At 41.6% G+C, this 14,020-nt stretch overlaps 2 long non-coding RNA genes across 2 annotated transcripts in view; both read left to right on the top strand.

Annotated features, from left to right (window-relative positions):
* LOC117943998 overlaps window positions 1-1,620 on the top strand; it is a 10,517-nt gene extending 8,897 nt beyond the window's left edge. Inside the window, exon 3 of the long non-coding RNA XR_004656472.1 lies at window positions 1,536-1,620. This is a non-coding gene — a long non-coding RNA (uncharacterized LOC117943998). The remainder of the gene's footprint in view (window positions 1-1,535) is intronic.
* The window catches only part of LOC117944000, a 19,228-nt gene extending 9,131 nt beyond the window's left edge, over window positions 1-10,097 (top strand). Inside the window, exons 2-3 of the long non-coding RNA XR_004656473.1 lie at window positions 5,806-5,809; window positions 9,974-10,097. This is a non-coding gene — a long non-coding RNA (uncharacterized LOC117944000). The remainder of the gene's footprint in view (window positions 1-5,805; window positions 5,810-9,973) is intronic.
* Window positions 10,098-14,020: the final 3,923 nt, after the last annotated feature.

The following is a 14,020-nucleotide window of genomic DNA, read 5'->3' as shown; positions in this document are numbered from 1 at the left end:
CAGTAGTGTATGTAAGAGCATTTCACATGTGTTCGTGAGAGGTAATTCTGAGTAAAGTCCCTAACGGCCCCTCATAGACATGGGCAGTCATTGTAGCTTACTTCACTCTTCTTCACACACGCTCAAATATGCAATGCAGATACACACTCCCATACAGACTGCCACTCACAAACACAATCTTTCTTTCACTCTGCCTCTCTCTCTCTCTCTCTCTCTCTCTCTCTTACTCTCTCTCTATTTCTCTCTCTGTCACACTCCCAGAAGAGCCAGACCAAATGAATTCACTTAATCTGTCTTAATTGTAACCCTGTCTTTCAGTCACACTCTCACACCATCATTTGTTCAGTAACACTTGACAGTATCGACATAATCGTGACACGACACTGACATGAACGTGTCATAACCCCTATAAACAAGTCAGAAACGTAAACACCGTAGCTTAAATTATAGCAAAATAATACAGTTTGAGAGATATTTACATGCACTTCATGCAATTATAATTGAGTTAGTGTTATTGTTACTAATCCAACTTCAATTAGAAACGTATTTTTGTACAAAGATTCCGTATTAATGTAAATGTGCTTTTGATACCTGGAAGGGATTTATGAATTTTGACACCAAAGAGAAAAAATGTAATAATGGTTGTACAAATGAATAGAGATTTAGATATTTCAAAATAGGTTAATAGAAATTTTATCTCATTTTATTTTCATCGTGGCCTAAGCAACAGATTTTATTACAGAGTGGTAAAGCAGAGATTCAACCCCCAAACCAGAACTCGAGTCCTTTTCCATTATTCCTAGCCGCGGTATTCAGCCGACGGGGCCTTTGTTGAACACTAATTCTTTCAAAGTAAAAGCATCAGACCCCGCGGGACACTCAGTGAAGAGCACCGAGGGGGTGCCGAGAGGCAGGGGGTGGGACAGACCGTAGCTCTTGATCCCGAGGTCCAACTACGAGCTTTTTAACTGCAGCAACTTCAAGATACTCTATTGGAGCTGGAATTACCCCGGCTGCTGGGACCTTGCCCTCCAATAGATCCTCGTTGAAGGATTTAAAGTGTACTCATTCCAAGTACAGGGCCGTCAATTTTATCTCCAGTAGTGGAGATAAAATCATCTTTAAAATTAAGCTAACGATAGATCCAGGAGTTAAAACCTCTGTCTCTGGCTGCCTTTCAAAACTGTTGAATTAACAGTGGAAGGCCGCACACACATCGCGCTAGCAGGCTTAGGTTTTAGCCGCTAAAGGTTAGCCTCCTCAGTTGTGGATCCATTTAGAGAACATGGAAATAAAAGATCTGTGTTCTTGGATTGCAGTGTAGAGATCATTAGTCAAAGTGTTAGTAATTAGTTATTTGTTAACTTAATTGGCTGCTCAGCTTGCATACTTAGAACCAGGACAGAGGTTAGATTCATGCTTTTTTAATCATATTTTTAAATACAATGTCTTCAGGCTTTCAGGACCGTTTTTGATCAGAACAAACAAACAGAACAGAAACAAAACTAAGGGAGCTTTATCTGCAGGTGGAGGAGGATCACATCACCTCTTCAGATCCCAGAGACTTCCAGGGTTTAGAGAGTCCCAGTTCAGTTGGCTGGGTGGAAAGCTGCAGGATCAGGACTCTGAACTTGGATAGCTTATATCTGCCCCCCCCACTGACGTTTTGCGTTATCCTTGCTGAATAATCACATTAAACCTGAGTTATTGTTTAGATGTTGGCCACTGCAGTGACCTTATTAACCCTCATGTTGTCCTCGGGTCAAATTGACCCATTTTCCTATATCAATGTTCTTTATAATTCCACCCAACGCTCTTTGGCAAGTACAGATCTCTACTTTCATTAATTTGGGGGTGTCGTATTCAATTTTAAAGCATTTGGAGAAAAAAAAAAGTGTTTTTGGAATTGTATTGATTAAAAGTTAACTTATTCCAGTCTATAATTATCCATCAACATCCATTCCTTTAATTTTACAAAAACATAAGGGTTTAAAAAAACATAACGTTTATTTTGTTTATTTTATTTTGAAGGTAAGGTAAGACTAGGGTTAACCTGGCCGAGGTCAGGGTCAACACACACCAACAGGCATTTGGTCTGGAGTGTAGTCTTCACTTCCTGCTCCGGTTGAACCGGCGACGGGGGGGTTGGATTGGAGACCAGATGAACTCCAACCTGTGCAGCGTCTGGTGAGGAGAAGATAACGCTGTGCCTACTGCGGACTTCTCTCCCAGGGTTCATCTTTCTCATGCTAGCTCCCTATATCTCTCTTTCTCAGTCTTTTTTTCCCATTACACATCATCTTTAACTGCATTTCTTTTCCCTTTCCCTTTTTCCAGCCCTATCTTCCTTATAGCCCTCATTCCTGTATGATTCTCTCTTACAGTACGGGCTCTCTTTCCCACGTTCACGCTCTCTTTCTTTTTTTTTCCCGCTTCTTTGCTGAGATTTAATCAATTCCTCTGTTGCTGTGACTTCCGTTGCGACGCGGGGCCAGCTAATTTAAATGTGAAGCATTTAAAATGTCAATTACAAGCTAATTAAATTAATGGCACAATGCGATTTAGCCATTTTGCTCCTCTCGCCCGGAGCGATGGATAAATTGTCTCGGCTCAGGAGAGGAAAAAGGCTAAGTGTTTAATACAGCTGCCGCTTGACTCGCACAAACACACACACACACAAAGAGACCCTGCACGACCTACGGGGAAATTGGTTTTAGGAGAGGAGAGGAGAGGAGGAAGAGAAAACATCAAACGGAAGAGACACAAAAGAAGAGGAGGCTAAAGTAAGGCAGGAAAAAGAAAAGGGTGAGGGATCAAAGATGGGGAGAAGAGAGGAGGCAGCAAACTGTCAGAAACAGGAGATTAGAGGACTAAGGAAACGAAAAGAGGGAAAGGGAGTAGGTGTGGGTAAAACGAAGGAATGGAGGGTAGGAAAGAAAAGGAGAAAAAGAAAGGAGAGGGGAAAGAAAAGTAAAATAAAATAGAACTGAAGGTGTCACGGAGAGAAGGAGCTAGGAAAAGATGTAAAAACAGAACAAAGTAGAGAGGAGAAGGAAAAAATAAAATAGGAAAAGTAGAGGAAAAGAAGAAGGGAGACGGAGAGGAGAAGTAGAAAAGGAAGGTGGGGATAAGGAGGAAGAGGAAGGGGAGAAAATAAGAGGATGACAGGATAAGAAAGAGGACAGACAAAAAATAGGAAAGGAAAAAGTTGGACAAAGGGAAGGAGAGAAACAAGTGGCGGATAAAAGAGGAAAAGGCACTGTGCAGACATGAAGCAGAAAAAAGACAAATACAGAAGATAGGGGAAAGCAGGATGGAGAGAACAACTAAGGGAATGGAGGCGGTTGAAGGAAAGGAAACACTGGCCAAGCAGGTGAGGAAAAAGACAGAAGGGGGGAGAGGACGGAGGACCACCGCGCTCCAGCTCCAGTCTTAAATGGAGTATTGATTGGGAGAAGATGAGATTTTCAGAGTAAACACATAACCAACTCTGCGCTCTGCTGCGGGTCCAGTACACTCACTGGAGACCTGCAGGTGGTGGACTACGCATCACTAACGCCGCTCTCATGTGGGGCCACTCCACTTCTGCAGGCACAACACACGTCTCAATTGTCTCGCGGCTCACAACTATTTTTTTAATCTGTCGCTGTATCGCTGCTGCAGACCCTGTCGTTATGACTGGTAAACTTTTGGGGGGAATGTTGAAATGACCAAAAAAAAGACATTCCCGTTGTTAAAGAAGACATCCACGTCCATCCTTCTTTCTCAGTGGCTAAAGCAGAGACATTCAACATGGGTCCGTGGCCCTTTGAGGGACCTCGGAGTTAGCGCAGGGGGAGGGGATCCACCAAATTATGTTAAAAAATACAATTTTGAAAGTTTCTTCAATTACAAATTAAACTAGTTGAATAATTAGTGAAAATATACAATAAATGAGATATGAAAACAGCAACTATAAGAAGCTATAGTGGGTTTCTGTCTCCTCCATGAGGAATTCTAAGTAATGACAACAATGTGTCCACATGATACAAGCCTTCCGTGATCGCGCACGCACCACCATCTTGTTGTGTAGCTTTAGTCTTAATTAGTCTTAATTAGCTTTGTAGCAACTATTTTGCCGAAGTCTTGGATGTAACCGACGTCTCCCTGTCAATGTCTGTCTCTTGTTCGTAAGAGCGGACATCGTTGTTGCTGTTTTGTTTTTCGTTGCGTCTCCCTCCTTCCCGTATTCCCTCTCTTTGTTTTAGAGTGACGGAAGGATTGTGGAAAAGGTGAACTGTGCCTTCTTTGGTATGTGTAGTGTACTTTTCTGTAATTTGTCATCTGGACCACGGTTTTGCCTTCTTGTTTGGCTCTTTAAAAAAAATAAAAAATTGATCATACAAGAAAAGAAATTTACGCACTGAAGCTTCAATGTACACACTGAAGATAAGCTTACTATAGGTAAAGTAGCCATACAGTTACACTTAAGGATTGAATGGGCCTTCCACATATATGTTTAGCATTAAAACAATATATATACAAGTAATATGTTAATATCCATTCATTTTCATCCATCTGGCCCAGTTTACCATGCAACCTTATTTTTTACAATAAATGAACAGCAGTAGAGGGTCCTTACTCTAGTAGAAATACAATTTTACTAAGTCCTTTGCAGGCACAAACTACATACTATCCTGCTTTATATATTTGGAATATTCAATCGGTATGTGGACACCATAGCATCACACCCTTATGTCATTTCGGATCATCTCAGTCCAACACTATGGGCATTTCTGCTGCTATAACAGTATTTCTTCTGATTTCAGGCTTTCCTCAAATGCTTGGAACCAGGCTACAGGGATATGCTCCCATTCAGGAGCACTATGAGGTTGGCCAATGAAGTAGGTGGATAAGGCCTGGCTCACAATCAATGTTCCAATTTAACCAAAAGGTGTTGGAAGGGGGTTATGCCAGGGCTCTGTGCAAAGAAGAAGAAGAAGAAAAGAGGAACATTGCCATGGTGAAAAATTGAATGTCTTGCCCCAAACTGTTGCCACACATTTGGAAACTAAATGTCTAAAACGTTATTGTATTCTGTTGCATTAAGAGCCCCCCTCATTGAAACTAAATGGTACGTGTCCACACAGGACAGCTTCTCAGCATTGGACGCGTTGCTCTCGCCACTAGCAGTTACTGAAACACTTTCTCTTTACTTTGACCACTGACAAGCAAAGAAAAGGGGCTCCACCCTCCTACAACTGCAGCTGCACCTGCTTGTGTGGACGCTTGAATCTTTTTTTGTTTCAATTGGACAACGGTCCAGATTTTACGGGGGTTTCAGAGAGCCGGCAAGTCGTGATGGATGCTCCTAATTTGCATAAAGAAGCATGGCCCTAAACCTTATGCAAATAAGGAACGGGCAACTCCACGCCCTGCTACGCAAAAGTAGCAGCGCCACTACCAGAATGCATTGCGTGGTTGCTAGACAGTGAATGGGAAGCGTAGGAATAAGTGGAGATGCCATAAGGCTCTTGGCCAACACGGGACCAATCATTTTTAGTAAAATAATGCCGATGATTACAACTACGCAATGATACTGCAGGCAGGAATAGATGTTGTTGAAGACCTTATGTGATAATTTGTTCAGTACACCAGACCAACAGTCATTCTCTGTGTAGGCGTTCCCTAATTCTAATGAAGGGCAGCTGTTTTCTAATTAAGCTCTCTCCTGTTCATTTGTTTTCCAAATACCACTGGTTTGCGTCCTGTAGAGTTTGGAAACCAACATGTAATTACCTTGTGTACAGATTTCTATCTAATGAGCGATGTAAACCTTCTCGCCAGCTACTCCGTGATGCCCAGGCCAAGCACACAGCGATCAATGCATGCAGATCATGAAGGGAAACAGTGGCTAGGAAATCATAATGAGGTATGGCCTTGGCCAGTCAGCTAATAATGTGCAGTTGTAGAGCGGGGGGGGCAAGAACAGATTAATTGTTGTTTCTACGTAATTGTTTTTCCTAGAGATCAATACATGAGTGTAATGCATACAACTACATGAGTGATTTCATGTACACACACACACACACACACACACGCACTCACTCCCACTTGTGAGGGCCTATATTGACAATTTTCTCAAGCATAACCTCAAGCGTGACCTATTTTAGGTCAGCCTGTTTTAGTAAAAGAAAATCTTATCCCGCAACAATATGTGTAGAACATGATAATAATAATTTTCTTTTTAAAATATCTATGAATCACTTTTCGCGGAACTTAATCTAATCCTCATAAAGACAGAACAACAAGGGCACACACACTCATCAAATAATTGCAATTTTTAAAACCCGGCTGAAATCCAATTACCACAGCCTGATACAGCTCCTGTGGAAAGTCTCATAAACCACTTGGACCTTTAATATTTGTTTAGAACTCTAAATCACAGTGGACGTTGAAAGACTTTGCCAACACAAAACTTGTGTACACAAAGTGGTATCTTTGCATTGACACACTTGAATAATTATGATTGCAGCCAATTGTTTTTAGAGGTTTTGTAATGTAATGACTACATTCAACACATGGACTAAAATCATACAAACAAATTAAAGATGCTAGTATCAGTATTGCATCTTATACTGCCTAAAAAGCTGGCATGGATATCAGCAAGTGCTGGAGTTTATACACCGATCCAATACAACAATTGAAAATAAATAAAGAAAGTGTACGTTAAAGTAGTTTATTTATGTTATTTTTCTGTTACTACTGACTGTCGAACTGGATAACAAAAGAAAGTTCTGTTGTTCATGTTTCAAAAAGAGTTTGGTCTGAACCAGACAGACAACAAAGATAGAGATTATATCACATCCATACAGGGATGCTAGCATACAGCTGTTAGACATCATATCATCATACAGAGATAGTAGTATACAGCTGTTAGACGTCATATCATCATACAGAGATAGTAGTATACAGCTGTTAGACATCATATCATCATACAGGGATAGTAGCATACAGCTGTTAGACATCATATCATCATACAGGGATAGTAGTATACAGCTGATAGACATCATATCATCATACAGAGATAGTAGTATACAGCTGTTAGACATCATATCATCATACAGAGATGGTAGTATACAGCTGTTAGACATCATATCATCATACAGGGATAGTAGTATTCAGCTGTTATAATAAAACATATGATCCACTGGTATGGAATCAGTACATAATTTCAGTTATCAGAATCGGTATTGGGAAGCATAAAACTGGTATTGGACCATCTCTAAAACAAATGCTAATGCTGCTGTGTGTCTGTTGTGTGCATGGGCAACTGTTTCTAAAGCCATAATATTGTATAGAGCTGTGTGTCTGCTTGGTTTGGGGATCATATCACCCTATCCAAAATCAATTCATACAGCTTTAAGTTAACCCTGAAAGTATCACCTTTGCCGGTTGGGAGTGTTCATGATCAGCACCACATCAGCAGTGAAGTCACATAAGAACCTTGATATTTCAGACTGAATGTCTGAGTCTGAGTGATAAATAAAAAAGATTTCACAGCTACCCTTGAATGCAGGAACTGCAAATCCTAACAACGTTTTCATCATGCTGCCTTTTTCTCATCTTATTATTATCTCAGATCTAATAATGTTTATTGTAAGGGCAAAATACCTGAAATTAAATCATTCGAGTCGTTAATCAATGACAAATAAATCGCAGAGGACTCTATGAGTCATATTCCTCTCCAAGGAAGGAACATTTGAATGCCCAAAAAAGGATAAATATCTGCACAGAACTTAATCTAAATCTTGGCACACAACAGCAGCAAGCATTTCCACTCTAACATGGTGTGTCTCATAACGTTAAACGTAATTAGTGTGTGTGTGTGTGTGTGTGTGTGTGTGTGAGTGTGTCTGTGTCTGTTTGATGGAAAGAGAGTGGGAGAAAGAGAGACAGACAGAAGACAGGTTTGCTGCCACACCTCTTTGTGCTGCATACATGCCTATACCTACCACCACACACACACACACACACACACATACATACAAACACACACACACACACACACACACACACACATACATACAAACACACGCAGACAGAGACACACACACACACACACACACACACACGCACACACAAACACTCAACCACGCTCTCTCACACACATACACACACACACGCACACACACACACACACACACACAAACACATACACGTACACAGACAGAGAGACACACACACACACACACACATACACGTACACAGACAGAGACACACACAAAGACACACGCGCACACACACACACACACACACACACACACACACACACACACACACACACACACACACACACACACACACACACACACACACACACACACACACACACACACACACACACACACACACACACACACACACACACACACACACACACACACACTAAAAAGCATCCACGCGACAGGCACCAAATGGAACAGATTCGCTCATAAACATTCTCATAAACACACCCGTACACTGTAGTATGCATGTACAGACAGATGAGCTCACTCACACACTGAGGCAAAAACTATTGTGCGTGACATGCTAACAGATATCTCTCCAAGCAATTACCACCATCTTCAATCGGCCTGTTAGGATACAGCTGCTGTTTCCTTATCGCACTGAAACACTGTGATTCGCCACATAAACAACATCAGCAGCGAAGGTGGCATGTACTAAAGGCCCAATCAGTGGCGCTCACTCAAATCCTGCAACATCACATTAGAGACATTCTAAATGAGTTAGTCTGAGTGCTTAGCACCAGTTTGCAGGACTCATGTTGACAGATTTGCAGCTGCTATGTTGTTGTTGACAGTTATTGCTCTTAAAGTTGTTTCTTTTCCGTTTCTTCTGTTCATATTTAGGGCCTGAGCACTGACAGCGGCAAAGGCCCTATTGGAACTGAAGGAATTATTCTTCCTCTAGCAAATAAAAAAGCACTCTTGAATAAAGGGGTTTAACATATTTAAAAACTCACCAAAATTTGGATTCACATCAAGTGTGGTGAAAATGTACGTATTTTAAGGGTTTCAGGAATAGGCGCTCCAAAATGGCTCGCTAGCGCCCCCTACGAATAAACACATGCAGTATGTAGCATGGCAGGCCGGACAAAAAAACTCCATTGTAGCGCCACCCTAAACCCAACAGGAAGTCCGCCATTTTGTTTTTAGTTAGAAATTAGTCCACTTGTTACTTGTACTTTAATAAACTTTTCCTGGAGCTTTCATCCGATCAACTTCAAACTTGGTCTGTGTCATCATAACATGTCAACAATGAAAAGTAATTAAAAGAAAACCTGAGGGGAAGTTCACCTGATCATCAGAGAGGACTTACTGGCCACTCTCCTCGATCAGCTCCAACAACAGAGACAGGGAAACAGTTGGAGCCATGAGAAAGAGCTGATGGAGAGGGAGATGTGTGACTTGAAAGTTCAGCTGGCTCAACATGTCCCCTCCCCACCCAGGGAAACGGAGCATCTGAAATCCCAGCTAGTCGAAACCAGCAACAGGCTGCAAAAAGCCCCAAAAGATCTGGACCTGCAGTTCTTCATTTCTGAAGACCTGAAGGTCGAATTGGAGAAGATGACGGGAGAGAAGGAGGCCCTGAAAAAGGAAGTGGAGACTCAGAAGATGGAGCTTTGTAAAGAGAGACAGAAGCTTAAGGTAAGTAAGACCACCAAGTTGTGTGTGTGTCTGTATGTCTGTCTTTATGTGTGTGGGTCTGTCAGTCTTTTTGTGAGTGTGTCTGTCGGTGTGTCTGCGTGTGCGTGCGTGCATGCGTGCGTGTGTGTGTGGCGATGTGAGAAAACTGAAACTATTCCTCACGACTATATAATAACTACTGCTTACACACAAACACTAGCTCGAAAAATGATGTCCTGTTTGTTGGTGTGCCAGCCCTGGGCCTGTCCTACATCTGTACTGTGGTTTGTCTTGTTAACTGGCAGGTGTAGCGGAGGCGTTAATGAGATGACTGTGATCACCTGGCCGGTCCTCCCAGACTATTTAACCCCCGCCTGCCCCGAGACCAGGAGGCCGCATTCTCCCGACGGCGCACCAACACGTCTTCTCTCTGTTAACTGCTGACAACATGCAGCCTACATTCTCCATGACATCCATCCACCTTCGGTCATCACTGATACTGACAATCACACCTCATCGTGCTCAGGTTTGCATTATTATTTAATAAATGTCACTTTATTATTGTTACGCTGCTGTGCATCTCCGTCTTGTGTTGCGGCCTGTGAGCCGGTCGTAACAAGTTGGGGGCTCATTTACCGTGAGTATAAAACCAGAACCTTGTTTGTGGTTTTCTTTAATAAATCCTAATTAGTTGCGTTTGAGGTAATTCGGTTTATTTGAGCTAGTCTATTGTTTAAATGTTAAGTTGCACTACAGTCATGTGTAATACAGTTCGACGTATAAATCAGGTAATCACAAATGCTCTTTTGCATCCTAAACCCCCAAAATATAAATTGGCTCAAATTATTTTATATGTTAATTATAATATACTAAATATAGGTTTTTGTCCAGTTGTGCATGTTGGTCATACAAAGAAAATAATTAACCCTCCGGTTGTCCTCGGGGTCATATATTTGACACATTTTCCAAAAGTTGTTAAATGAGAAATTTGGGTTTCCTTCAACCAAATTGTAAAAAAAAAAAAAAAAAAAAAAACTTAGATGGTTCTATACAACGCTCCACACAAGTTAAATAACTGATCAATTCATTATTTTCATACTTCATAGCATTTTATTGGAACACCAAAAAAGAAAGACAGAATGTAGGGAAAATGGTCTATCGTTGAACAGACTCACCGTCAGTTTTAACTGAAGCAATACAATAATGCAATTAAGTGAACATCTACACTCATTAAATGGTAAAATCTAGCAATGCACACGTAACATTTGCACACAGACCGTGCACGTAAACACACTCAAACACTTACAGCCCTTTCTCTGCTAATTTCTGACCTTTTGTTTGCCAATACAAAGCCCTGGCTGCTTCATTATTTATACAAATGCAGATAATGATCAGTAATTGTTGTTTCTCTGCACCCAAGAGCCTAATGCTAATCAGCAGGCACAGGCTAATGAGGCTAAGACAGTCCCACCAGTAAACAATGTGTTGATGTAAGAGAACATTTCCCCCCCCCACCAAACCACAGCAGTCATCAGAGTTCAGTCCCCCTGTTTATTTCCTGTGAGTTGTAAAGTTTGTAAAGGTCACTCATGGAAACTAACTGGCATGCTATGTGTTTAAATGTACCTCAACTATGTTGTTTGTCTCTTGATTCCTGTCCCCAAAACTCTTTCAAAACCAAACAGACACAAATTGTCTCTCATATTGTCTTCATTTATTCATATTTATTCTGCCATAATACCACTCTACTTGTCGTTGCTATGACATGCTTATATGCTGATGCATCATGGGTGTTACAGTATTTTAGTAAAGCTCAACCTGCCAAATGTATTCTCTCAACTCACAAGTAGGAATAGATTTCCCACAGAGAACATATAGAGAGAGGTATTAAAGAGGATCTCAACATCTTGTCTGACATCCAGCGGGTAAAGTTATTGCCTTGTTGCAGAGAAGCGTACTGAGGGGGGGAGGGGGGGGGGGGGGGCAGTAGGCTTGTGCCGATCAGATCTCATATTGACGATTGAAGGGATGATTGCCATTTGTTTTTTCCTACACCAACAATAAAGTGATATAAACCAACTCAGTATCAGATGTTGTACAAATACTACCTAGAACCTGTGCCTTACTGTTTATTTCGAGATGTTTCTGGTGGAGCGACCACTCTCCCCGCTGAACTCCGTTAATCAACACGAGTGACGAGTGAATTTTAAATCCTTAATGTTAATTACAAACCAGTTTGCCATCTCTTTTCCATGGATGTGACACCTGATCAGGCATGGATAGGCCATCTGGAGTACTGGGAAATTTCCCAGTGGGCCGGTCTAACTGTGTGGGCTGCAGGTGCTGCTATAGAGAGAAGTGAGACCACATGGTTGGCCCATTTATGTGTCTGTCATATGAACAGTGGACATTTACACCCTTGGTCATTGGCTGACCGGCCCACAGAGAGGCGAGAGATCACATGATTGGGCCACTGGTTTCTCTCTCATCTGAACACTGGCCAATCACATTCTACTATGGCCCACTGCCATCGAGACAAAGTCCCACCCCCACCGGCTGGAAAAACAACTCCACAAAGTGCCTGTCGCTGTCCACTAAAACCACGAGATTTAAGCATTTCAAATGATTATTTCACTACCCTTTGTCTACCAGAGAGGACTTGTTAGCTGTTAGTAGCTTATGTTAGATAGCAAGTTAAGGCACTTGTAAACATAACACTGCAGCTTTCTGATTTCTCCCCATTCCACTACAACACACTTTGCATACTGTGAACAAAATGCAACTTTAGCTTTACTAACAGACTTGTCATAAATTGGTAAAGTAGTCCGAATTGGTTAAAGGTCCCATGACATGGTGCTTGTTGGATGCTTTTATATAGACCTTAGTGGTACCTAATACTGCATCTGAAGTCTCTTTATATAGACCTTAGTGGTCCCTAATACTGTATCTGAAGTCTCTTTTATATAGACCTTAGTTGTTCCCTAATACTGTATCTGAAGTCTCTTTATATAGACCTTAGTGGTCCCCTAATACTGTATCTGAAGTCTCTTTTATATAGAGCTTAGTGGTCCCCTCATACTGTATCTGTACCCGTCCCTGGGTAAAACTATTGTTAAAGGAGTCTTGTGGCTTTGATGAGATTATAACTTTTTAGGTAGTCTCTTTTTTAGGACTCTTTTAGCTGCTGCCCCCCGTCTCCAGCAGTCCACTGCTTTGCTTCCGTGCCTATACTCCTGCCTGCCTCTTCAAACCGGGGGAGTATGGGAAAGTACCTCATACAACACCATTTCTAAAAATCGGGAACCATCCCTAACTTTAAATAAGATTTATTCCTTTACGTGTCAGCTGCCAGTGTTCAAATTGTTTCCACCTACAAACATCCAAAAGCCACAGGATCTGCTAACACCTGTGCTCTCTTTGTATTTGTGTGCTGTGTTCAGGTAAATGAATCTGGATGAGTACTAAAGTGTGTATGTTTGTGTGTGTGTGTGTGTGTTACAGTGATTTATTTCCTATTTAATCGGGTTTGGCAGAGCGGACTGAGCTCAAGCTCAGCGTCAAGGTGTATTTATGGTGTGTGTGTGTGTGTGTGTGTGTGTGTGTTTGTGTCTCAGAGAGAGTATTTATAGCTCTGGTCCAATCTGAGTTCCATCCAGCTGCAGTGAGGAGATAGCGGTTTCAAACACAACACAGAGCGCCTATACCAATATATTTCACAACAACACACACACATGCACTAAGGTACAGACCAACAAGCACTCCAAAAATTCCTGAACTGAAACACACACATCATGTGACTGCAGCACAGTATAATTTCAGTACAGTATCAAGCAGTTTGGTGTGTAAGCCCTTTAATAAACTTGACTTGAATGAAGATTCCAATAATCGTTGAGATTGTGGTTATAAATCTATCTGATAAGGTGAGACGTATCTGTGTGTGTGTTTGCGTGTGTTACCTCCTATGACTCTTTTCCTGTTTCTAACGTTAGCTACATGGTTGCTGGATATACCAACTATTGTTTTGCTAAGAGAAAACTCAATAAAAAGCCGTTTGCCAACACTAAATATCACTATGGAGTATTAGGTTGCTGTGAGCTGTAGCCTACATACATCACTTCTAAACAGAGGCAGGATATGAAGTCATCTCGGAGATTATTCCTTCACAGCGCTGTGCAATGCGAGAAGATCTCAGAGCTGAACCGGGCATGCACACCAGATTTCATCAGACTCACCCTGGGTTAGTCTAGTACTGACTCACTAGACACCAAAAACGCCACCGTCACCAAGAGACCCCGTGAATCAAATCCCCGTTACTGTAGCCACGAAACCTGTATGGACATCAACACCTCTGC

Source organism: Etheostoma cragini, chromosome 4 (assembly GCF_013103735.1).
Source record: "Etheostoma cragini isolate CJK2018 chromosome 4, CSU_Ecrag_1.0, whole genome shotgun sequence".
NCBI lineage: Eukaryota > Metazoa > Chordata > Actinopteri > Perciformes > Percidae > Etheostoma > Etheostoma cragini.
The sequence above is the reverse complement of the archived record's forward strand: the minus strand, read 5'-3'. Positions and strand labels throughout refer to the sequence as shown.